The 26420-nt window shown below is 31.9% G+C and overlaps 1 long non-coding RNA gene across 1 annotated transcript; it reads right to left on the bottom strand.

Annotated features, from left to right (window-relative positions):
* Nucleotides 1–12937: 12937 nt before the first annotated feature.
* Nucleotides 12938–18212, bottom strand: LOC149986507 (uncharacterized). The gene is made up of 2 exons (XR_016500362.1): nucleotides 17214–18212; nucleotides 12938–14816 (listed from the first exon to the last, which is right to left on the bottom strand). It is a non-coding gene; the product is annotated as an uncharacterized LOC149986507 (long non-coding RNA).
* Between the last annotated feature and the right edge of the window lie 8208 nt (nucleotides 18213–26420).

Here is a 26420-nt window from a genome sequence, read left to right as displayed (position 1 = left end):
TTCTCCCCTGGCAGAGCTCCAAGGAAAGTGCTCTGTTTCATTAGGGTTTCCCAAGGCATAGAAGTAGGACAACAAACTCATGATATCAAAAATCCAGGATGTGGGGAGAGTGAGCCAACATCATAGGCAGCTCCTCCTCGCCTCGGCAGACCCAATGCCCTTTCAAACTCCATGCCCTGGAGACCCCAGAATTGGCTTAGAATTCTGGTCCAGGCCTTGTCCAGATGACCAGTGTGTTTTTTGTTTCTGTTTGTTTGTTTGTTTGTTTTTTTTTTTAAAATTTCCCCCCATCACACAGTGGATTGGTAAAAAGAATGTTATGGGTTCAGTTCACACTACCCCTCTTGGCAGCCTGCACACTCCCCCACCCAAGTTCCTTTAAGTGCTGTGTTGGACAATTGTTCTAACCAAACAAAGCACACTCTTTTTGACCTGTAGCCTTGGGAAGGGGGAAAACATTTTGAAAAAAGCCTATCCATCAGGTTGAGAAGCAGATAGCTAAAAACTCTCCATGAATCTGCACCCCTCCATACCCTCTCCACCATCCCCTTTCACAACCCCTCTGAGTCTCTTTTGCCAGCTCACTGGTTCTAGAATCTTGTCTGTGGTAACCCCCCCCCCTCATTCAATTCCCCCAAGAAATGGATTAGATGTTGATTAGTGAATCCAGAACAGGGCTGATTAAAATAATTGATGATTCTTGTACCAGTGTGAGTCAAGTGGTCAAAAGGGCTGTACAATTTCGTTGACTGAACCTTGATCAAAATTACTAATTGAGAAACTACAAAATTAAATGAAGGCTTCTTTACTCACTTTTGTTTCTTGGTTTTTTATGTGAAGAATGGCCTGGTTATCTGTAATTTTTGTTTTTAATGGGTATCCAGAACTACTTGGATAAAGAAATACAGCAGCTGACTTGCTTCCAGCATATAATAAAAGTTTATAAGAAAATTTTAAAAACGATTTTTTTTTTTTTTTTTTTTTTTCTGGCTTGCCCTGCAAAGGGAAGAGATTTTTGAATCTAAGTGGGTCATGCTGCAGGTTCCTGTTAACACTATTTCTCTTGCCCAAAGATCTCTTCAAGCTTACAAGATTTCATCACATGCTCAGATCATTCCTCTTTTAAAAATCAATATTGAATATAAAACTCAATAATAATGATATGAATAATAACTGGATGGATAGGGAGTGGTGTAATTGCTCTGATGATGCTGAACATATTGAAAGCTATGTAGTGAATAGATTATGGGATCATCAACCCTCTTCTGCACCAAAATAAACATTAAATTTATCACATCTTTTCTTCAAGCGTAACCAAAACGTAAGTGATTTTTTTTATTTTTATTTCTTTCATTTTCATTTTTAAATGATACATGTGAATCAACTTGTGGCTTGCCAATTATTGGTACAGTGTTCATACAGACAAACAGTTGAGACTAAGGAAAAATCATTGTTAAAGCAATCTCAACAATTTTGGGCTACAATCCACCATGCAATCTTACAAAAAAAAAAAAAAAAAAAAAAAAAAACACAGATGAAAAAATATTGGTATTGAGTTACTAAATTTAATGTTTATTTTGGTGCAGAAGAGGATTGATGATCCCAAAATCTATTGGTGGTCTTTTAGTAAAAATAATCAATTCATCATTTCGTTTTTCTACAAATGCCTTTTCTTTCTCTTTTTCTTTTTTTTTTGTTCCTTCTTCCTATGTCTATTTTATATTTTTTTAATCAACAGATAAAATCACCGACCAGTATATTAGAAAATAATAAAAATAAAAATAAAAACCATGAAAGAAAAAGACATAAAAAATAAACAAAAATATTCATACAAAAGCAAGGTCTATATTATAACCACACAATGGTGCTTCAACAAGGCTCCCAGTTAAATGTATTTTCTTATTCACGTAGACTGAGTTTTCATGCAAACAACCCAAAGCAGAGAGAGACTACGCACAAAAAAAGGATTCAAGACATTCTGAAAAGCCTGGAGAACTACCATCTCAAACCATCCATACCCAGAAACCCAGTACCTTGAACGGGCAGGTCCAGGAGCGGATATAGATGAACGGAAAACATCTCCTAGTTCTGCATTCATCCATTTCTGGGGCAATCCAATCCTGCTGCCCGCAGGATCCCTAAAAAATGGTCCCAGATACCCCCCCCCCCGCAGGAAAAAAGAGGGGCGAATGTGGGACGACCCGGTCGAAGGGGGGAACCCGGAGGGGGAATCTAAGGGGGGGCATAATTAGCCCGGCATTAAAAGCCCACGCTAACTAAGTAGAGTGGGATTAGCTGAGGGGTTATGGCGGGGGGGGGACCTAATCAGCTATTTTATTCTGGCGCGGGTCTGTGTGGGAAGTCTCGCCCAGCCCGTCCTGTTTTTGTAGTTGTTCTGGACTCAGTGTAGCCCCCTCGGAGGACTAGGTCCTGTGACCGAGCCTGGCGCCATGGCACCGAACCTGGCGTCCTTAAACCCGAGCCTGGTGTCCTGTTCGCCATAAAGACGGAGGTGGGGGACCAACACCTCCGCCCTTTGCCACGGAACTGTTAGCACTTCGGAAGTAGGGGAAAAAGAAAAAAGTAAAGTAAAAGTATCAGTTCCATAGAAGCCAAGTAAAAACAGCACTTGTGTGTGTGTATTTAAATATATATATATATATGTTCAGTTTTGTAGGATTTAATTCGCTGCTGGTACTTACCACAGGGCGCCTCTTCAAATTCATCTTGCACATGATCATCACGGTGTAGAATTTTGCTTGATTGTGGTGAGAGAAAAAAACAATATAACAAAACAAAGACAAAAAAATGAAAAGTGTTTGGATGTTGAAACCAACTGTGGAGTGAATGCTGTTGACTTGTGGCAGTTATTTCATCCATTCATGTGTTTGTGCATACATGTTTCAAGTTTTGACTCTTTTGCTTTATGGGAACTATATATATATATATATATATGTGTGTGTGTGTGTGTGTGTAATTATAATGCAAGGTTTACTCATCTCATTGGAATTATGGGTTCCTTCTTGGTTATATCCTGCTTTATGTTCTAATAGAAAGAATGATTTTTTAATATCAACAAAGAGTCAAATGATAAACAACATATAAGATGCATACAAATTAAACACTCCTTATCCTCTCCATGTTTACACCTTGGTTAAATTCGAAAGTTAAATCATACTATTATGTTTTATATGATTCCAATTTATTATTAATTATTATTTTTCAGAATCAGGTTTGAATGTATTTTCATGAAATTCAAATTTATTTGAAAAACATAATTAGTGTATATATTTTTTCTTCAAAACATGTTGAATTCAAACAAGAAGAATAGTTGGAAAAAAATGCATATTGAGAATAGTTACTGTTATTTAAAAGATGAATGATTACCAATTTTCCTTTGTTCATGAAAGGATAATAGTGAGGAATTGGTCAAGACTAAATTGGTAAAGTAGAAGAATAAAGTGTATGTAAGAGAGTTTAATTATGATCAAACATAAAAAGTATAATTCAAAAATCACTTATATCTAATACACTTGTTATTTTTAAATATTTCATCCTTCAATACACCTTAAAAGGTATCTTCAGTTGATTGATTTAAACTAATTGTCAAATAAAACCTGCTTCCAAAAATCACCTTTCCTCTTTAAATTTTTCTTCATTCTATACTATAAGAGATCATGGATGTTGATAACAAACTATCATATTTAAAGCAAACAGATCAGGCTGACCAACATTTATGGTCATTGTTTGTAGAATTGTTTTGGCATGACCATCCAAAACATTTTCCCTTTATCATAACACAATTACAACAAAGTGTGTCAAGCATTAAATTTCTGCATGAATCATCAAAAGTTAGTTCATATTTTTCTATTAATGTGTTTGATAGAAAAAGGTACTGAAGTTACAAGCATGGCACATGACTCTTTCTCAGCACAATTTGAGACATAAGCTACATGCTAGAGAGGGAAAAAATATAAACTAATTACATAAAATAAAAATAAAACTTCTTCATTGCTTCCCTGCATGTAATATTTGGAATGATTAACAGGAACCAAAAGTCTTGGAGAACCAATTTTGCAGAATAGGTACACAGCTCAAACTCTGACCTTTTTACTTCATTTGTCCAACATTCATGCAAAAAAAATTACCCTGTCTAATTGTCCACAAATGATTTTGTGTACGATTTTTTTACAGGGTAAAAGATTTATTGAAATATTTTGGATGCGAGGAGCTGTGTGGATTTTCTGTGCATCCAGTATCAGGTATCAACCGGGTACCAATTCCGCCACAGAAATTGAGAACCTGCAGGGCACTTCCATGTTTCTGTCACCAGTTACGGTTAACCCCCCTTTTCCTTTTTTTCTTTTTCTTTTCTGGGAAATCTACCCAAGTAACAGTTCTAGGAACAGCTGGGTTCCATTAGGGCAAGGCACCATTGTCCACGTTTTCTATTTCAGTTCTAAGGAAAGCATCAAAGGATCATCCAAGTGGCTTCACCGTAACACAAATAGCGTAACATAAAATAAAAAACGAAAATGGATCTGATATCTACATTCTCTAGGTCTGGGCTTACAAATGTGTGCCTCTTTTTTCTAACACCCATTTCATCTTTAACCGATATTATCTCTTATAGGGTTCTTAATTTGTATTGGAAATCTTCGCAACATGGGGGTGAAGTGGTCCTGAGTTTTCGACAAGGGGAAGATGACGACATAGATGACAAACTTGGATGACACAAAAAAATGGGTGCATTCTCCCAATCATTCCCTTGACGAGGTTCCCGTTCCCTGTTCCCTGTTCCCAAGGGAACAAAACGTCGTGCTGTGAGTGCCCCTCAAAATTTGACCCAATTTAGCTTCCCTATAATTTAGCCCCCTCTTTCACACACTAATATAATCCTCCAACTAACCCACTCATACCATCTTGCACTATTCTCACGCAGGATCACAAGCAAAGTTACCTTCCAACCCGAATCTTGTCCGTTTCTAATCTTGGGCATTAAAAGAACACCCAGAATGCTAATGTGCAATGATTTGGTTCATTAGTTGCTAAGCGGAATGAGGCCAAACAAAAGGACACCTGTCATTTCCACCAAATTGTCGGTCACTGCAGGCCTCTTGTTCATCAATGAACCCACGAGAGAGTTTAGATAAAGAACTCGTTAATGGGCATGCAAATTGTCTAGATTTTTATTTTGTTTTCTGTTTTTTGTTTCTTTTTTTCCCCACCACAAACCCTCTCCTGTACCTCCAATAGTATCTTTTTGCTCTCCCTCTTGATATTGTACCCCACCTAATACAATGCCATTTGAATACAGTTTGTTGTGTCCTTCCTGCCTCTGGCCTTTGGTCTAGCCGAGGTAAGTTGGGTGTCTTTTAGGTCATTAAGAGGGAAGGGCAACTGCTCCTTGGGTTTGTGAAGCTTCTTTTTTGCAAATCTCAATGCAAAAACAAAAACAAAACAAAAACTGCAGCGTACCAATTTTGGAAAATTTCACCCACATTTTCCTTTGAAAATAAAATTATTCAATTTGTATTTGAGGTCAGTATTCCTGCCCCTGCCTAACTCCAACTGAAAACGATAGTGCATGGGAGCATCAATCCAATCTTCTTCCCCTATTCTTTCCCTGAAACTGAAAGCGGATGAAAATTCAGCTGTTGGGTTCAAAGCAAACAACTTTCTCAATCAATTCCTGAACTCTGAAACACCCAGTTAACAAAGTGATAAAACACTCGTAAGACCTCCAGTGGGTCGGTCCCTTGGTGCAACCGAGTGGTCCTTTCAGGAAATCAGAATTAGGGATTTTTCACCCTCCACCCAGCCCAGTGTAGTCAGCAGGGGTCCAGAACCTGGCTTTGAATGGGGGTTGGGGAACTTGTTGGGTCACGCAGGGTGCCAATGGGAAAAAAAATAGAGTGACACAATGATTATACAGTCCTGCACACCGGAGGAGCGCCGAGCCGGGAAGAAGGCCCGCTTCTTCAAGACATGGAGCCCTTTCTGAGGCATTTTTACAGCTACACGAAGGTACCGAGAGGAGGGCCGGACGAAGGAAGGGAACACACACACACACACCACAATCACCCACTATTTATGAGCGCAGTGGCTGCAGCGTAGGCATTGAGCCAGTCATGGGAACGCCGGTGAACCCAAGGGAACCACAGGGAACTCAAAGCAGGGCTCATGTCCCCCCTCCTTCCTCTTTCTCCTCCGCTTTTGTCTCCTCTTATCTTTCGTATTCAAAAGATAAGCCACCTTGTTTTTCTTTCTCTCTCTTTTTTACTTTTACTTTTAAAACCTTTTCTTTCCTCCAAGAAGCAACACCTCCATGCAATGAATGGCATTTGTGATGGGCTATGGTGGAGCCAATGGCCACCTCCTTAACCCTTGTTATTCGACTTTTTCTATAGACATCATATTCTCACACTTCTATTCTACTTGTTTAGCAAACACTAGTGTTTTGTAGTTGGAGGACCATGAAGGTGTTGTGTGGAACAATGAAGATATAAATTAGGGTTTGGTGTTGATTTTGTTTGTTTTTTTTTTTATATATATATAAAACATAAAATAAGATTAGGATAAAATTATTTATTTATTTTTGTATGCTATGTGACAAACTTAGAATTTTGAATTTGGATATATGAAGGATGAGAGGCATCATACTTCAAAAATATAGCTATTAGAAACTATTTTAAGCATGTTTTTGACAAGATTCTAGGGTTTGTTATCAGAGAATTCTATCTACGTTTTTGCAATAGATATAGACATTATTAAGCAAAAAATGTATTTTGTAAGAGTGGACATGAACAGTAGTTTTAGAACAAGGATGGTGTAGAATGTAGTAAGCTAATGCTACCAAATTGGAGGTCTTACCTTGTTATATCCAAAAATGACTCATAATGCCTTAATAGATTGATGGATGCTTAGATACATTTTGTTATAGTCATTCTAACACATTAACCTTATTATATTTAAAAGAAAAACAAACTCAACTAGTGAAAAGAAAATTCAGGTGTCATATAAACATAGAACTTATAAGTTAAAGAGCAAGGTGTCCTGTTATTATTATTATTATCATTATCTCAAATGTCAATGTACAATGGTTCAATAACAAGTTCTCCAAAATAATATGAATTTAATTTATCCGTGTGTTTAGCTCAACTTAATACTATCATGTCTAATTTGACACAAAATAACTGTTGTTAGTACTAAATAGAAAAGAAAAATAATATTAGTGACATTTTCAACAAATGAGTATTTTGTGCTCTAAAAACAAAAAAAAAACAAATAAATAAATCATATACTGCACAGATTTGTGAAATTGCCCATCAACTCAATGGATATCATCATTTATTGAAATAACATCATGTGACAATGAGTGTATGCTTTTAAGTATTTTGGCCTCTTTGGATGTGTACATGTACATTTGCAATTGACTAAATAAAGATAAGTATGTATACCTCAGTTGTTTTTTGAGATATGATTCCTTTGGGGATATTCCATGAACATTGTGGAAATAGAAGTGTTGAGAAATAACCAAACACACAATTTGAGAGGAAATGATGCACAACTACCCAAGCAAACTGATTCTCAATTGGCTTCCTTAAACTTGAAATGGTTTCTTAATTTTGAATATGGATATTCCAAGTTTAATTTTTTTAATAGGATTAGGACCAATGGGGTCCATACTTACAATCCTTGTGAGTGAATCCGTGCATTGTAGTGGAATGACATGGTTAGGAAGGTGCACTGCGCTTTTTTTATCCAATGCATGTTTGAGACAATATATATGTGCATTTGTGAATAAACAAATACAAATGTATCTTTGTACAGAAACACACACAAATTCATAATTTTTTTAATGATAAAAATGTCACATCCCTACACCTGTACAGTTTCTGGTTCCTCGGACTTGGTAATATGACAACAAAGTTTGGTTTTTGAAAGTATATGGGCAAGAGGGAGAGAGAGGGAGAGAAGGCAAAAATGGGCATACAACCATCATTAATGGCCTTTGTCATTTTCTTTTTTTGGTGGAAATGATTAGTTACTTTTATTACATTTATTCAAAGAAAAAATATGAATTCGGGGATAGTAACAATAATTATGCATTGACATTAAAAATGAATGAGGGAAAATCTTCTCTTTTTTCAAATCTTTCTGACTCAGTCCAGGGTTTAGATGAATGGTTTTTCATACGATTCACAATATATGCATGTATGTATGTATGTGTATGTATGTAGATGAAATCTTTCCCTGTTCACACCTTCAAATTCCATGTCTCCAGCATACCAGGTAATTTTCTTCCGCATGTCACCCTGCTAATGGTGAGGGTTCAGATTCAATCTTCTTTTCACTTTTTAATTTTTTTAATAAGGCATATGTATTGTTGCTAGGGTAGATAAAAATATGCATCCATTGAATGAAGACTCGAAAAGAAATTAAACTAAAATAAAGTAATGTCTAAAATATCACAACATGGCATATAAATAAAAAAAACATATGAGTATATATATATATATACACATTCATACATACACTGCGTGTGAAAGAGAGCCAGCTAGTTCCGAGGTTCCAACCTCTTGGGGGCGGTTGCTGAGAAGCCCGTCCATCGAGACCGGCACGAAAAATGTGTGAAAAAGGATTCCACGTGGATGAAGCTGACGTGGAGATACAATGCCCACATGGCGACCAGGCTCGTGTGCGTGAAGCCTGTAGGCCAAGGCCCCATCACCGCGTGGGTTGTGAATGGAGCTGTGCAGGACGAATGGGTCGTCTGAACCACGCTTGAGACGGAGCGTGACCAAACCTAGTTCCATACCGACGTGGCGAATCCGAGGCTCAGGAGTGGAGTTCTCACCTTAGATCAATGGGTTTCATTAACTATAAATTGTTTTTAGTACAAAATCATACACTGAGCTATATTAATAAAATATTACCAATGAACATATGTTGGTTAAAAATAAAATGTCAATTATTGATGTCTGAAATTATGTAAATTACTTTGATATATATATATATATACTTGTTTTTTTTTGTATTTTGTTTATAAGAGCTAAAACATAATTAAAAATAAGAAAAAAGTTTCATTTATATATTTTATTTTATTCTATTTTACATTTAAAAAAATCATAAATAAATAAATAAATAAATGTACTTTAAAGAATCTAAAAATAATTTTATGTTCTTGAAATTCCCAAAATCAATATATTTAATTATTTTATTTTATTTTTATTTAAATATTTAAAAATAAAATATATCTCATATATATGTAAAAATATGTATCATATTGGTAATGCTATCACAATCTTTGCTATTGCCACCACAACCTCACATCCACCACATACTACCTTTCTTCACTTTCTTCCACATCAATCAAGTTTTTTTTTTTTTTTTTTTTTTTTGTTTAATTCTTTTCAAACTATTTGATAGAATAATTTTTGCATTTAAAATTAAATAAAAAAAAGAAACATGTCAAATGGTTGACAAGCTTTGGTGGTAGTAGAAAAAACTGTGATGATATTCACAATACCCTGTATATATAATATTTTAATTACATATTTTATTATTAAAAATTATTAATATAAATAAATCACAAATTAATACGAATTATATATATATATATATATATATATATATGTTTTAAACTAAGAATAAAGAGTCTACAAAATCTCAAGTCAAATTTTTAAAAAGTGATGTAACAGTGATGGATTTTTCAAGAATAAAAAAGGAAGTCTTGTTCATCCCAAATGTTTACATTTTTTCTCAAAAAATAAAATAAAAATAAAATAAAAATCTGGTAACCAAATAAAAATAGGTGATTGCAATGACTGCTTCTAAGACTGGTATATACTGACCTCAACACAAATGTAACATCATCAAAAACATACAACAACAACAAAACAACAACATTCATCATCAACTCATCTGCAACATATTTACGGACAATTTCAATTCACCCCCTCCCCTGGCAAGATGGATTACATGGCCTCATTAGCACAAAGCAAAGGGCAAAGCATACCTTACAGTTGAAACAGGAGGTGGGGTTAGGTTGCAATAAAAGCTTCAAATGGGTACTACAGTAGAAAAGAGTAAGTGCATGGCACGAGTTTGATTTGATAGATTCTCTTTTCCCCTGCCCAAGAAAGACCCACCTCCTCCCCTTTCCCCTGCAGCCCCTGAATATATATATATATATATATATATCTTTGCGAACAAAATGTATTTCAAATACTCTGCCCCCCTCCAACACCCCCTTCCACCTGCCCACCCACAGAAGGGGCAGCAGCATCAGCAGCAGCACCTCTTTCCCCTTTTGGATGCATTATTTTAATAATAATAATATTTGGCACAATTTGAATTCAAGTTGTATTTTGTGTGTGTGTGTGTGAGAATGTGTGGTTGCCAGAGCAAAGAGTAAGATGACCCCAGAGAAAGGTGGCAGGGAAAAAAGGTTATGAAGGGGAAGGGAAGTCTGTTGTTGGTTGCCTTCCACATGAGAAGAGAAGAGGAGGAGGTCCCCTTTTACTGGTGCCCAAGTCTCCACAGAATAGCATAGCACCTTTGTGCAAATTTTTAGGGTTTCGTTTTCTTCTTCTTTGTCTTTTTTATTATGTTTTACAATGTAAAATTTCTTTTGCCTGTGTTTCACAGTCCAACATGGTGGCTTACAATAGTATGATGACATTTTTGAAGGTGGTGATGAAGGGAAACCTGGCAGCAGAGTTGCAGTTGAAAGCCACCACTGGCACTTGTGATCTTGAGTGTTGGGGAGCCATTGTTCTTACTTATTATTACTACTTCTACTACTACCATGACTACTATTACTACTGTTTGTAGTGGCAGCAGCAGAAGCCACTGCAGCAGAAGCAGGCTCCTGAGACTTGTCCTCCTGAAAACCAGCAAAGTCAGCTCCCTCCCCCCCTTTTTAATTTTTCAATTTTCAATTTTTGTGATTTATGTGATTTTTTACCATTTTTTATTTTATGTATGTGATTCTGGAGGTATTGTGAGGATAACTGGCTTTTTCCAACTATTGATCACAACAGACACCTGAGTATGTGAGAAATTATGGGTAAGACCTTACAAAGCATGGGAAAAACAATTAATTCACACATAGGCCATTGTTCATTTCAGAAGGTTTATATACACTTATGCAGATGAAAAAAAAAAAAACCCAATGACAAAAAAGAGAGTATGGGTTTAGTGTATACTGCATTGTAGCATTTCAGCAACTGCATTGCACTGTAGATGCCATTAATGCTCAATATCCTTTACTGTCTTGATGCATCTCTTGTGCACACAAATCTATGGCCCTGTTGGCAGTTGGTGATTGATATTGGATTTGGTTACACTGTGATTTTTATTTTGTTTTTTGTTTCTTTTTGTTGACATGTATGGAGTATTCTTGCCAAAAAAATTAAAGTGGTTTAATTTTATTAGCATTGAAAATTCTAAAATCTTATTTATAGGTAATATTCAACATATTTTATCATATATTAAGTTTTATACCTACCTTAGTTGCTTCTTCTCATTCAATTTGAATTGTGAACTAGTAACCCACTACAAGGAGCACTTTATTTTTATTTTTATGTAATAGACATTTTATGTTTAGATGTTATAATCACTTTTGCAACTTAAGTTTATTTATAACTTGCAGTGATTTCATAATTTTCTTTTTGGTGTCTTTTAAAAAAAATCTGTTGTGTTTATGTAGTTTGTTCCAAATGTTTTGACATGTCTCCTTGTTAGCCTATATTCATGTTTTGGAATATATGGCATTATTTTGTGCTTAGATTTTCTACAAACATAATCTTTTAAGTACTAATCATACCTAGTTGAAGTGTTTAATCCATGAAAGAAGTGATAGAACAATGTTATTTGTTCCCTTGAAAAAAACGTGGAAAAGCCTCTAACTTGAGAAGCATATTATAGGTTTTATTATGATTAATGAAACCTAATCTCATATTTGATGGGATTATTTGTAATTTCAAACATATGCAAAATCAATTTAGAAGTTGATAGTGTGCATGTGTAGTAGACTCCTAGAATTCTATGGTTTTGTTTTTACTCTCTTGAAATCGATTCTAATTTTTTAGGTACCAAATCATCCAATTTAACATTGTTTTTCTTGGAATTCGGACAAATCTATAGTTTATGCCAATTGAACATAAAATTAGACTTTTCAAAATTTTCAGAATTTAATTTTTGTATTTATAAGTAAATTAGATTTTTTTTTTTTTTTTTTTTTTTTTTTTTTTTAGTTTAACAGAGTATTCCATTACATGAATTCTAAATGATTAAGAATATGATAATATGTCTTCCTATTTTTATTTTTTATTACATTTTAATTCCTTCTGCACATCTATAGAACATCACAATTTTTTTTTAATTAGGTTTCTCTAAAAAATATTTAATTTCTTATATTTAATATATATATATATTTTTACAATGCCAAAGCTTTTCATCAATACGTCTTTAAAAGTGAGCCATTAATTTAACAATAGTTTCAACCAAGTGTTTGGGATGTGGGATCATATAAATATAAACTTTATCTATATTTTTGTAATATTTATATTGATAACATATGTAGAATGTGATTCTAAGTTATAATATCTTGAATTATAGGAAAATTTCTAACCTCTATCTTAAATCTTGGTACTTCATTTATTACAATTTTGTAACATATATCACATCTAAGCTAAAGTTATTGATAAAACTTTTAAATTTGATTTTACTTCTTATAGTAATTAACACTCTAAATTTACAAATGATAATATATAAATTCATTAAAAATAATTTAAAGAAATTTTAAAAAATTGATTTAATTTTAAAAAATCTATATAGAGATTTAATTTAATTTAATTTAATTTTTTATAAATAAAATTCTAATTATTTACTAAGCATAGACTAAGTGATTGCAAACTAGGCACATTGCTTCTTTTTTTTTCTTTTTTTTTTTTTTTTTTTAATTTTTTAATTTTTAATGTTCCAACTATTTATTAATGCAATCCAAATTATTTAACTTTATAGAAAAGTATGTGAAACGATTTCTATATGCTAAAAGAATTTGGAGGCATAATATTCTCATACCAATGTAACATAACACTCTTCCATCTCAATTGCTGTCATAGCCTCCAATTGGTCAAAAGGCTTTTCTCATTTTATATCTCCAAAATCTTATATACCACCATATTGGTCCCAATATATTTTAAGACATTGTATTGATTCAGGGACCAACTAAATATGTATTCTGATTTTTGTGTGATTGATTATATAACTCGTGTCATTTGCAACCTAGAACTATCATCTAATTATGTGATTTTTTATTATTCTTATAAATTAAAAAAATCCCAAATTTTTATTTTGTCAAATTATAATCATCCTTCTTCTAAAATTTAACCTATGTTAGCTATTATTTCCAAGAGTACTTTAAAAAGTTAATTCAAAAGATTTTTGAAACAACTTTCAGTTGAACTTTTAATGGAACCAATTCTAACTTCTAAAATGTTGATTTTATATAGCTTTTGTATTGATAAAAGTGTTTTATACTTAAAACGTACAAATATCTATTGTTGTTCTATATGGTGATATGACTGATTGCTTTTATTATTGTTTCTATAGATCCAACTTTTAGGTTAATATATAATTTTCTTAGATTTTTTCTCCATATCAAGAATATTCTATGATATTCATAGACTTTCCTAGCTGGCTAAAATAATCATTAAAAAAATTGTTGTAAAATTCTTGCACTGTAAAACCTGAAATAATGACATAACTAGCAAAACATTATATTTTTGCTCGCACTACATCCTTGTCAAATGTCACAATCTTAAATTTGGCTCAAAGAATATATAACTCCTTCAAAAACCTGTTTAAAAAACTCACCACTTGGAGAAGATAAAATAGGTTGTTTTCTTCTAGATATTTATTTTTTTCAGTTTACAAAAGCAAAAAAACCAACGTTCACACATTCCAAACCATTTCCTGTATTGCACTCACATACCATTTGATTGTTTTCCGCAGTAGACTACCTTCACAGTCAGTGCCGCACTCACCTCACCTCAAAACCCTAAAACAGTGGAGCTCCCTACTTGCACATCTATCCCTCGGTAACAATCTCCATTCATGGTTTACAAAAATAAATAAGTAAATAAATAAACCACATCAATAAATAAAATAAACACTCCAACTTACAACCAGAGACACCCAAATTGCATTCCTTCTAGTCTTTGTTATCTCATGTCATCAAAGACAGTGGAAACCTGCTACAACATGATAATGAAGATACAAGCATACAGTGGCGATTGGAAATACCATGCAATTTCATACTTTCCTCCCTGTCTCTACACACAATCTCAGGAGACATGCTTGCAAATGCACAAAAGCGTACAACTGGGTGAGCTTGGTAGAATTTATGATCAATCTCTACGGACCCACATGTCCTAGTGAAATCCAATAGATTTTCTGGATTATCAAAGCCTGACGGTTTCAGTTGTAAATGTAGTATACGAAACATCAGATCATGACGCCATTGCTCGGCCCTTCAGACTAACACAGAAATTGAACAAATACAGGATGTTGAATGAAGATTATACTGAATGGGGTTCGCCAAGAATCATCCTGGTACTTGACACAATCATCGGGGTGAGTATGTATACCCTTCACAATCAATCCTTGCCAATCTACATACAAAGGTCTAGTGTGGACATCTAGGAGTCATTTGCTCTCAGCACTTCAATGTCTTGTAAAGTCGGAATGAAACTGCAGCCTGCTGTGTCTTCGTAAAAAACAATTGATGAAGAATATCTGGATTCCTGTTTACGAGTCACGTAGAAACCAATCAACTAATCTAATTGGTATATCCTACGCATTAAATAGTGTAGAAACGGAGAAATTGCAAGTATATTCGGCAAAGAGAACGGAACGTGAACGTGGTGAATGACAATGACTTGTTACTATCGTAATATGTTATCTCCTACTTGCATAAGTCACTTTGTAGAACTTAATATACACGTAACATATTGTGAATTTCAGTGATGTTGATACGATTTAATAATCAGAACACTCGCACCATTGATTGTGTTTTTTTCAATCAAGCTTTGCAGGAAGACACAAATTTAAGGCTGTGTCCGACCAAAAATGTATCCAAATTACAGAAAAGAAAAAAGAAAAAAGAAAAACGAGCGGTGATCAACTGTAAAAGATTGATAAAAGAAGTATGCATCCTTGATTTTTTAATGGATGATAGCAATTAAAGACACGAATTTAAACAAACTCAGTAGCAAGATCCACAGCTGCTGTAAGGCAGTTCACATGTTCCATCAAATGAAGGTTTATATCCATGTGAACCAGCAAGTTGAAATAACTGCAACCAACTCTCATTCAGTAAGTCAATTTTTAGAATGACAGAATGGAGACGATGAATTTTAATGCATATCATAATCTGTTGAGCGAAGGTCATCAGAGCACACACTCCTTATTCAACTTGGCATGGAACAGCAGCTGTGAAATTTCCAGAGACACATGGAAAAGAAGAGACACTTTAAACTTGCGAAATGTCTATGGAAAATGTTATTAAAACAGAAACGACGATATAGAATCTAGAGACTAGAAGGACCCGTGAATCCAATCAACCAACACGGACTAATTCATTTTCTTAACACAATTTAAGAACGAGATTGCGAATCCAAGTTACTCCTAATATTCAGAAAATCGTAGCTCAGGAAACAATCGCTCTGGAGAATTGAGATCATAGGCTGGTGGAGACCTTTCGCAAAACTGCCTATGCAGGACTCAGGTGAAAACTTTTCAGCATATGTTGATTTCATAAGTGTAATTTTATGTTGAAATCCAAGATAAGAGAGCATAATATTATTGACTTCAAACTGACAGTAAAAGTAGTTTGGGAATTTTAAAAATAGCGTCACTACAAGAGTTTACGCCCTTCCAATTTTTTCCTACTTAATCACACGCAAGTCACATAAAATGTAACATGAGAAATGCAACTGTAAGGATGAGGATTGTACTTGGGCTGCAGAATCGAACATTGAGATAGACTCATTGGCTGATTCCATAGAGGATTTTTTAGAATGCGCATTCCATTTTATCTGCAGCCTCGTTGAAGGCTACTAGCACCAAAGGCACGAAACAATCGGGAAGCACGATGTAGTACCTTTGAAGCAAATAACCCAATCACCTTTATTTGGCTTTTATTGGCATTTTCCAAAAGTTTTTGAGGGCCTTGTGAAAATTGGTGCTCTATAAACCAAGACATGTTGCGCACTTTAACCAATAAGGAATGAAATACAGTAGTGGGTACGTGGCTACCCGTCACGTTACAGCTGAAACAAAATTCACGGCCTTGCATCTGCTTTAAAGCCGTCAATCCTGTCAAAATTCCATAGTATGATTTGACGCTTGGCACGTCGTCTAAAAGTGACGGTAACGACATGGTTAAAGGTTTCGAGGAACATCGGCAAGGCTACCTTGTAGCAATACTCTTTTAAGCCCTAAGCCACAAATCCGACAAACTCATCTCACAATCTTAGCAGAATTGCACTTGAATGACTACACTTCACATCGTTGAATTCACAAACTACGTAACCGTAAATTACATTATGAACGACGAGGCAATTATCACACTAATCCTCAAACAGGATGAAAATTCTATGATCTGAACGTAAACTCATGTAAGGTTCCAATCCTACAACAATCCATTACATGAAAAAGGAAACTAATACAAATTCCAGTCACCTTTTTCAAGCACCGAAGGAGAAATCGCAATGTAGCGAATCGCTGACGGATACCTCTAGACGTGAAACTTACCGATAACACACGATTCACTCAATAATCAAGCTGCAAGCATAAATCCATACGCTAAAAAATCACAAGAAACAACACGCAAAGCATGCAAACAGAGACTCAAACAAACCTCAAGGATCAAGATCAGGCAACAATACGTCTTGAAATGCCAGTGGAGCTTGAAAGTAATTGAGTAAACACCGAAACATAGCTGTCCAGCGAATGTTTGTCCACTTAATGGCCATAACGGAGGCCGTTGCGCCGCAACACATCATCGCTCTTCGCATCAAAACCTCGAACTACTTGCCACCATTTAGGTCAAGGACATTCCAGCTGATGGATCAAAAGCAACAAAATTATTCGAAGTCCAATCCGAGGCGTAATTTCTTAAGAGAAATCGAGCAGAATACCTCTGTGGATCGCAGCAGCGCCTCTAACAATTTGGGGTCGGAGCTCTCCCTTCGAGGAAAACTTGCATGGGCTATGGCGATGGCAGCGACGTAGAGAGGCAGTGGAAGTGACCGAGCCCGCTTCTCGACGAACGATTTCTTCGCTTGACGAACGATAAGTGAGATCGTTGACGAACGCAAGGATAAAGAGACGATCGTTGATGAACGATAGGTGACGGACGATCGCTGAAAATTGCCAACGAACGAATAGTGTTATACGTTGCAGAATTGTCGAGGGATGCGGAGGGTGGTTTACTTATAACATCATCGTTAATCTCCACTTGCCACTTGCTGATTTCTAGTTGTTGGTCATATAAACACAAATATAGTATTTATAACATGGATTTTGCTAACTACACTTGAATCCATTTATCATCTTGCAAAAATTTAATTTGCAGTTTATTTTTTTGCTCAAGTTTTAATATATGTTGTACATATGAATGTGTATATTTCGTTTAATATTTGATCTCTATTACCATTAGAATCAATGATTCTTGAGTTTTTTTTGTATAGATATGCAAGTCCTTTGTTTATTCTTCTATAGAGAATTAATTCTTGATTATTTACAAGATAATACCTTGGAGGATTATTGTAGAATTTTTATCTCTTAGGATCTTTTAAAGTGAAGAAGGAAAACACATTAATTTTTTTTTCAAGTTCTTGATTATATTAGACCTTCTAAAAATTAACTATTAATTAATAAATTCTCAAGTATTTTTTTCTTCTCCCATCAATTTATGAACTTAAATAATATATCTTAAAATATGCATAGACTTAACAAGCCACCAAAAATTCTCATGATTAGAAGTTACATTTAAATTATTTATATAAAATGGAAAATTCTTTTCATCCAAAAATAAAAACTTTGCAATATAAGAGCTCAAGAATTAGACAAAATAATTTGTCTAATGAATAATTATTTATTTTAGAAGTTGCACCAAGATATATCAATAATCTAAATAATATTGTTGTAGGAAAAAATTGTATCCTTGTATCTTGTGCAATTAAGTATTTGATCCAAAATATTAGATTTTTTCATGTACAAATGTATCATTTGAATAACTCTTAATGGTATCTTTGGAATTTTTTTGATTATTGTTAACATCTATGTTTCTAACAAATATTAACACAATGACATGCAAAATTATTTAGTAGACATACTTTCTTCTAATATTCTATACATTTTTAAAAGAAATTAAAACATGATTGAATATGCTAGGAACAAATTCTTTGTACAAAATAATTTTAATAAGAAATAAAAAAAATAATTGAAACCTTTTTAAGTCTTATTTTTCTCCTTATTCATGCTTTCAAACATAGAAAACTTTTAAATTATTTATAGAAAAATAAAAGAGATAAAATTTGGATACTTACTAAATTAGATTAATTTATTAATAGTTCAACTTCTCTAAAAATTGATCAAATCTAAGATCATTATATAAGAGGTGATCAAGACTTATCCAATCACCTATCTATTGAATTTTTGTTTTAACTTTAAAATTCTCAACCTAGATCCTTAAAATTTTAAATGAACATTTTTTTTTTTTTTTTTTTTTATTTAAATGACCTTCAAGTTCTTCAATGGATTACTGAAATTTGGACCCAATACAATAGTAGAAGATCTTTCATTTACAGTATGAAAAATGTATTTATTTTAATAAAGGATTTTTTTAATATTAAGAACAAGCATTTTTGTACTAAAGACAATATATAGAATTACAAGGACAATTATTAGACGCCTATTCTGCTCTTTATTCAGATCTTCAAGACATGGCCTTTAAGTTTGTCTTAAACAAGTTTAAACATCCCTCAATAAACTTAAAGATTGGTAATAAGAGAAAGTGTTAATATGTGCTCAAATGAAATAAAGACAAATAAGAAACTAAATTGACAAAGTTTTTGTATGGTGCAATTAATTTTTTAAAAAAATTCATTATCACAAAACTCAAAAACTTCTAAGATGGCTACAAAGTTTTTTTTTTTTTTTTTTTTTTTTTTTTTTAAATCCATGCAGAAATGATTGAAGAATCAAAGTACTTTGAAAAAGCTACAACTATCTTGGTTAATAACATTCTATGTAAGATCACAAAGAATATGTATAAGGACTTATCTAAGCTATTTAGCATATATAAAATTGAAGTTATTAAGAATATAACTAAAGAAAAGCTCCTAATGTCAACAAAGTAAATATTCATTTTTTCTACATTTTTTGGCATATCATCAATAATGACTACTTTTATATATTTAATCATGTTTTTACTAAAGGTCAATTCCTACATAGTAGTATCAAAGGCCATATCACTCTTTTGCATAAATTAGATGACAAAAAAATTAGGCAATTAGAGGTCTATTACATTACTAAATAATTTCAATAAAAATTATATTAAATTATCTAAAGACAACTCTAAGCAATTCTCATAGAAAAAATTCACTCTAACTATTATGTATTTATTTATTTATTTTATAAGATTTATCTTAGATAATTTACTAGTTACTCAAGAGACCATAAATTGATCCAAAACCTCAAAATAATCTTTTTTTTCTTTTAAAAATTTATTTTTCTATAGCTAATGACAAAGTCTCTTGGAACTTTATGTTTGGTGCCTTATAAAAACAGGTTTGATATATATATATATATATATATATATATATATATCTATTATATGATTTAATTATTATCTAAGGTGCAAGCATAGTAATTGAAAATAATAAGGCTTTTAAAAATTATTCTCTATTAGAAAGAGAAGTGAGACAAGGCTCTGTTTGCCACTATACCTGTTCATTATGGTTAAAAAAATATTTAATATAGTTATTTAGAATATAATCAATTAATACCGTCTATAAGGTATTTATATTCTATACAACCTTAATTAATAAGTTATTAGCCAATATGTTAATAATTCCACCATTTTTTTTCAAAGGATAAGAAATAAATATATATTTTTTTATTTAGTTTGTATCATTAAGTAAATAATCTTGGCTTTATGTCTGGAAATCAATTGGTCCAAATCCATTGCTAATTGGCAATTTAAAAAAATTGACAATCTAGCTTAGATAAATCATTTTGAATGGGATTGGACATCTAGTATTAATATCAATAAATCCCTCAGAACTTTCTTTGGTATCTCTTTGAATATTTAGGATTTTAACCAATTTTTAATCAATACAATAATAAAAAAGTAAGACTATTTGTGATCTACTAAAATCAATGTGACAAGTAGAATCATCATTATTAATAACATTCTATTTTTTTCTTATATATATCTATATATATATATATATATAGATATATGGACTAAATCTGCAAAGGCTTTTTAAAAAATTAAATCTATAACTAGATAAATTTATGGAGAAATATTACTTCCTTAATAAAGTCCAAAGTGACATAGATTGTTTTTTATAAGAATTATAAAGGTGTTTTTAGCATCATTGATCTTTAAGAAGCCACCAAAGCACTCTTGTCTAAATGGTATTAGTAGCACTTAAACCAAGTCAAGCAAATATTCAACAATTTCTTAGATTTAGATTGATGAGTAATAAATCTACTACTTGTGAGACTTTGATACCATATTTGATTTGATTAGTTACCTCAAATCATAAATAAATCATTGAATTTAAGATATGAAAAAAATTGTAAAAATATAGATATATATATATATATATATATATGGATATGCTCTTTGGATTTAACCATCATTGTTTTTTTTATAACATATGGAATTTTTTCTCATTGAAGAATCCTCAATTTCTTCTAATCAACATTTATCTACAATTCCATCAAGCTGCAATTCTACACTCAAATGGTCTTAGTTGTATCTAAAAACTTTTTAAAAAGCTCATAACTTCTTTCACTATAGAAGAATCAATATATGCTTACCACATTTCATTATATTATAACTCTATTTGGATATTCTTCTACATTTATTTTTAAATTTTTTTTGAAGATACATACTTTATTGTAATAATGTTCTTCTAAAGTCCAATAATTACATTAGATCATGTGAATTGGAATTAGATTATCTTCTAAAAGTGGTATTCCAACTTCCTTTGAAATATGTTGGTGTCAAATAAAAAATAAACATTTTGTAGATTTTTTTTTTTTTTTTTTTTTTTTTTTTTGAATAATGTTACACCACTATTTGTATTATTGTTACTTAAACACATCTTGAAGAAAATAAATATTGAATGGAAATGTTTTTAAAAATTATTAGAATTATTTCAAAAACAACACTAATAAGAAAAGAACTCTTAGAGTTAATTTCTTATATAGTCTAATTAGTTAATTTTTGAATGTATGCATGTCTGACTAAAAATAGAAATGAAGTTTTTTAGTAGAGTATTTGAAAACTAGATCAAAGAAAAATTGTCATAAAAAATTGAAGTCATAGAAAATTGTCAAAAAAATATGATGTGGATATAAGTGAAATCTTTGTTTAATTTTAATGATTCTTGTTATAAAAATTTTAAAACCAATTTCATATATATGCAAAAGTACTAATGGGAGATATTAAGAAGTCAACAATAAGTAAAGAGAATTGCTAATTGTACCACAGTTTTTGCTACTAGCACCACAATACCACATCCATCAAATATAACCTTTGATCAGTTCCTCTCAACCTATTTGATTGAACCTAATTGTTAATTTCAATAATGTAAAAAAAGAACATAAAAATTATGTCTACTGAATAACAGATTGTGGAGCCAATAACACAAATAGTGGTGTCATTTCCAAAACCCTAAACATATATGAAACAAATTCTTTAAAACAATAACTCGAACGGACATTTTGGCACAAGTGAACAAAGTGAATGTTACAAAAACTAAAAGTGACAGTACGACACGCTGATATACGTTTTATAACAAATGGATTACATAAACTTCTCTTCAAGCGTATGGATAAATAAAAGTAACTAAATGATAACAAGGGTTAGGTAAAAGAACTATCCCATTAAACCAATGAACGTTGATAATATTTTAACACTAGAATGCCAGAAAACGTTGTTAGTTGCACACAGATTTTTCGAAATTTTGACTGTCTACCGTTCCAGCAAATTGCTATTGAATTATTTTTGAAACAATGCAGAGCAATTTTCATGGCATGAAGACACATTGTCTGTCTCCAAGCATTATAGAGTAGCGTTAAAATTTCTGTTTAACATCTTCAACATAACGTACTGCACTTCCTACCTTGGTTCATAACCTGTGATGCCTAAGGCTGTCTGATCGGCAGGAAAAGATAAGAACGTTCTGAATAGTTGATGTCAGATCAAATTCCGTTGACGTACCAACAAAATAGAAAGTAGTAACGATTCGCAAATCGATCATTCCAGTGAACGGTGCTACATAATAGTTTTTACACATGTAAATTTGTAGATTAAATCTATGTTAAACATAGAGTGACAATATCCATGATGCGATAACGATGTATTTACTCAAAATGTTGTAGAGTACTCACAAAACATGTATTAGTAATCAAATTGCACTTGACATCGGTTAGTAAACACATTTCTTCATTAGTATGTCAATCAATTTTTCCTTGACATACTGATTAACGGTGAGCGAAAACTAGGATTTCCAGGTCATGGAGAAATGATGACAGTGTCCTAAAATGTACATGGCGTGTCGACATATATTTGCTCAGAAACTGGAATCCTTACATGACATAATTCTTTGCTTTGGCCGACTGCAACAGAAAGACATCCTTCTTAACTGTTCGTAGTGACTGGAATTATTAGGTCATGAAGAAATGAGCAAAGTGTTCTGGATGGTTTATTCCGTCGGGACACACACAAGCGCGTTCTCAGTACATTTACGTGACTTCAATTACTTCACATGGGCTGCGCCACAGGATATCCACCTCATACAGGAGATCGACATCAGTTCACTAAATCAGGGCATTAGGATATCCCAGTAGACAGGTCAACACACGCTCATTGAAAAAGCTTGCATTGGTTTAAAACTGGCATGCTTTCATCACAGAAAGCACTCATATACTCTTTGCTTTGGCCGACACCCACTTCATTAGAAAGACAAAGTGATAACGCCTCGCAGCCCAAGCATTCCCAAGACCCGTGCCTCACCACAATCTAACAAATAAACAGTTATTCTTACATGCACAGTTGCCGAAACCAGTAGCTAATTCACTCGAATGACCAGTAAATAAGGATCAGATAACTTTCGCTTGCGTCCACATGGTTATTCGGTCAGGGATAACTGTTTTGGCATTTCTCATCATCACACCCCTTATTCCAATGCTCAGCACTGGATCCCGCACAAATAACGACCCACATCTTGAACCGACACTAAGCCTCAGTTTACAGTTTAGCGGCATGGAAATGCAGGTGGCAGACTGAGGAGGTTCTCCTCATCAAACAAGGTCTCAGCACCACCCCGCAACTGCGCCCGTAGAGGTAACCATCATCGGCAACCACTGACACACTAACCCTAAAATCCGAACAAAAACCCCCGCACATTTTCATCAATACAAAGAGATCCGCGTAAAATGCACAGCGCTAAGAGACCTAATCACAATCATATACAGAGACTGGCCGAAGGGTAGAACGACACTGAGATGGGCACTGCGAGAGCGAGCAATGAAAGCAGCTCGCAAAGGAAAGACCAGAGGACAGACTCACTGCGCGAGAAGGCTTAGCAATCAGAGAGATGCAGCGAACGATTCAAAGCGAGCTTCGTTCGTCGGACTAAACGACATCTTCTTCGTTCGTTCGTCGAAACGGACGACTTCATTCAAAATAATTATGCACATATAATAACTATAGTATAAAGGAAGAAGGATTTCTGCCCACGTTTTGATAACCGAACTGTAGTGTAATTCAAGTGGTTTTAATTAATCTCGAACAGGTAAAAAAAAGTTGGAATCAGTTTATTGTTACTTAATTTTTTGAAAAATAAGATTGATTATTTAACTATATATATATATATATATATATATATATAGTAAAAATATAATTTAAATCAAGATTGATAATATATAAATACATACATACATACATAATAAATTAATTTAAAATTTACATAATTATAGAAGATTAAAGAATCTACTTATTATAAAATACATTTAAAGAATCTACAATTAATTTTTGGATTTTTATTAAAATTATATAAATAAGAAATAATATACCATAGAATCAACATAAAATATTTTAATCAGTTTGTAAGTTTCATTTTTTTTGCATTAAATCTAATATTATTTTAGATCTATTATATTGTTATTTTTATCTTTTTTATATATTTTATATATTTTTGTCTTAATGTCCTTGAGGTAATAATAAAATAATATTGTAATTTAAAAAAATCAAAGAAATATGTAAGAAATTTAAAAATATATTTTTATTTCTTAATATTTTTTAATGTTTTAAATGCTTCATGAGTTTTTTTTTTTTTTTTTTTTTTTTTTTTTTTTTTTTAATTATGTAGAAAATTTAAAAATTAACCATTAAATACAAAAAATTAATATTAGTTATTGATTATAATAATACTTTATGTAATCACCACAAAACAAATAACATTGAAGATATTAATGTAGAGGGATTTTGAATATATAATTATAAATATGATGATAGTATATTTTTTAGATGTAAATTAAGATTAAAATTATGATATTTAATAAGTTCTTACATAATAGGTTTTTTATAATAATATTATTAGAGATAAAAATAGGATTTATAATCTTTAAATTACAATTTGATTGATGCAAATTGTATATTGCATCATAACCAATTAAATGTTAGTATAATAATAATAATTAATATAAAAAATCAAAACTTATATAATTAAGTAATAAAACCAAATTACTAATCTTTGCAAGCTGAAATTATTATGTAATTATGTAATTTATTCTATTTCATTAGCATATTATTGCTACAAAATTCATAATTCATAAAAATTTAATATAATTTACTATAAAAAATAATACTTAAGTGCAAAAATATCGTTTAAATTAGATAGAAGCTTATTATATTGACAACATAAATGAATGATCTAACTTTAAATATTTTTAAAATTAAACTTATTAATATATGACAAAATAAATCAAAATTTTAATATTAAAAAAATAAAAACAATAATAATAATAACAATAAATATTATATAAAATACTAAAACTAAGTAGATTGTAAGGCTTAAATTTTAATATACTTAATAAGAATAAACAAATAATATTTAATGGTGCTATTTAGATTAAAAATATGACATAAGACATTAATGTTCAAAAGTCTATAAAATGTTGAAAATTAGACAAATGAAACTATTATTTTGTAATTTAGGGATGATTTTATAATAAGCATGGTTATTATTAAGAAATGTGATATAAGATACAATAAAAACATAGTTTTGTAATACCTAGAGTAGTTAGATTGCAAAGAAACAATTGCAATATCTTAAATGGTTCAAATTGCATTGACTTACTTTTGTGCTATTATCATATATATAAAGTATTGATTTGAATTTTTCCACATAAGTTGCAAAATAAGATGACTATCTCTTTAATGTGACTATTGACTTCATCTCACTACAATAGAGTAGTAGACTATCATAGTAAACATATCAACATACACTCATAGAAGAAGCTTGTATTGATTTAAAACTACCATTAATGAAAGTACTTGTATCCACTTAGTGTTAGTTGATCCTCATTTCATCAATCATACAAAGTAATAACAACTCAAAGTCCAAACATTCCAAATATTAGTATTGTATTAAAGTTTTACTTATATAAATTATAGTTTCAAAACCTTCATATCAACAAACTACACTTCATTGGCTTAAAGACTTAAATTATAAGTTGTTTATATCTCAAAAAAATTATTTAATAATAAATTAGAATTAGAGAATCTTTGCTTGTATTTATACAATAATTTAGTTAAGAATAATTATTTTGGCATTTTTCATCATTACACCTTTTAATCCAATGGACATGACTTAATCTCACATTGTTAAAAAACTATATTTTAGAATGACATTAAAGCCTCAATTTATAATTTAGCATCTTAAAAATGTAAGATAGAGTTTGAAAAAGTTTTTATTATCAAACAAGGTTTTATTGCTACATTTCAATTGCATCCTTAGAAGTAACTATCACAAGTCACCATTCACACCCCAACTTCTAATTCTAAGCAAAAACATCCTTGCATCTTTAATAAATCTAGA

This window comes from Physcomitrium patens, chromosome 23 (assembly GCF_059467195.1).
Source record: "Physcomitrium patens ecotype Gransden chromosome 23, ASM5946719v1, whole genome shotgun sequence".
NCBI classification, from domain to species: domain Eukaryota; kingdom Viridiplantae; phylum Streptophyta; class Bryopsida; order Funariales; family Funariaceae; genus Physcomitrium; species Physcomitrium patens.
Note: the sequence above shows the minus strand (reverse complement) of the source record. Positions and strands in the feature narration are given on the sequence as shown.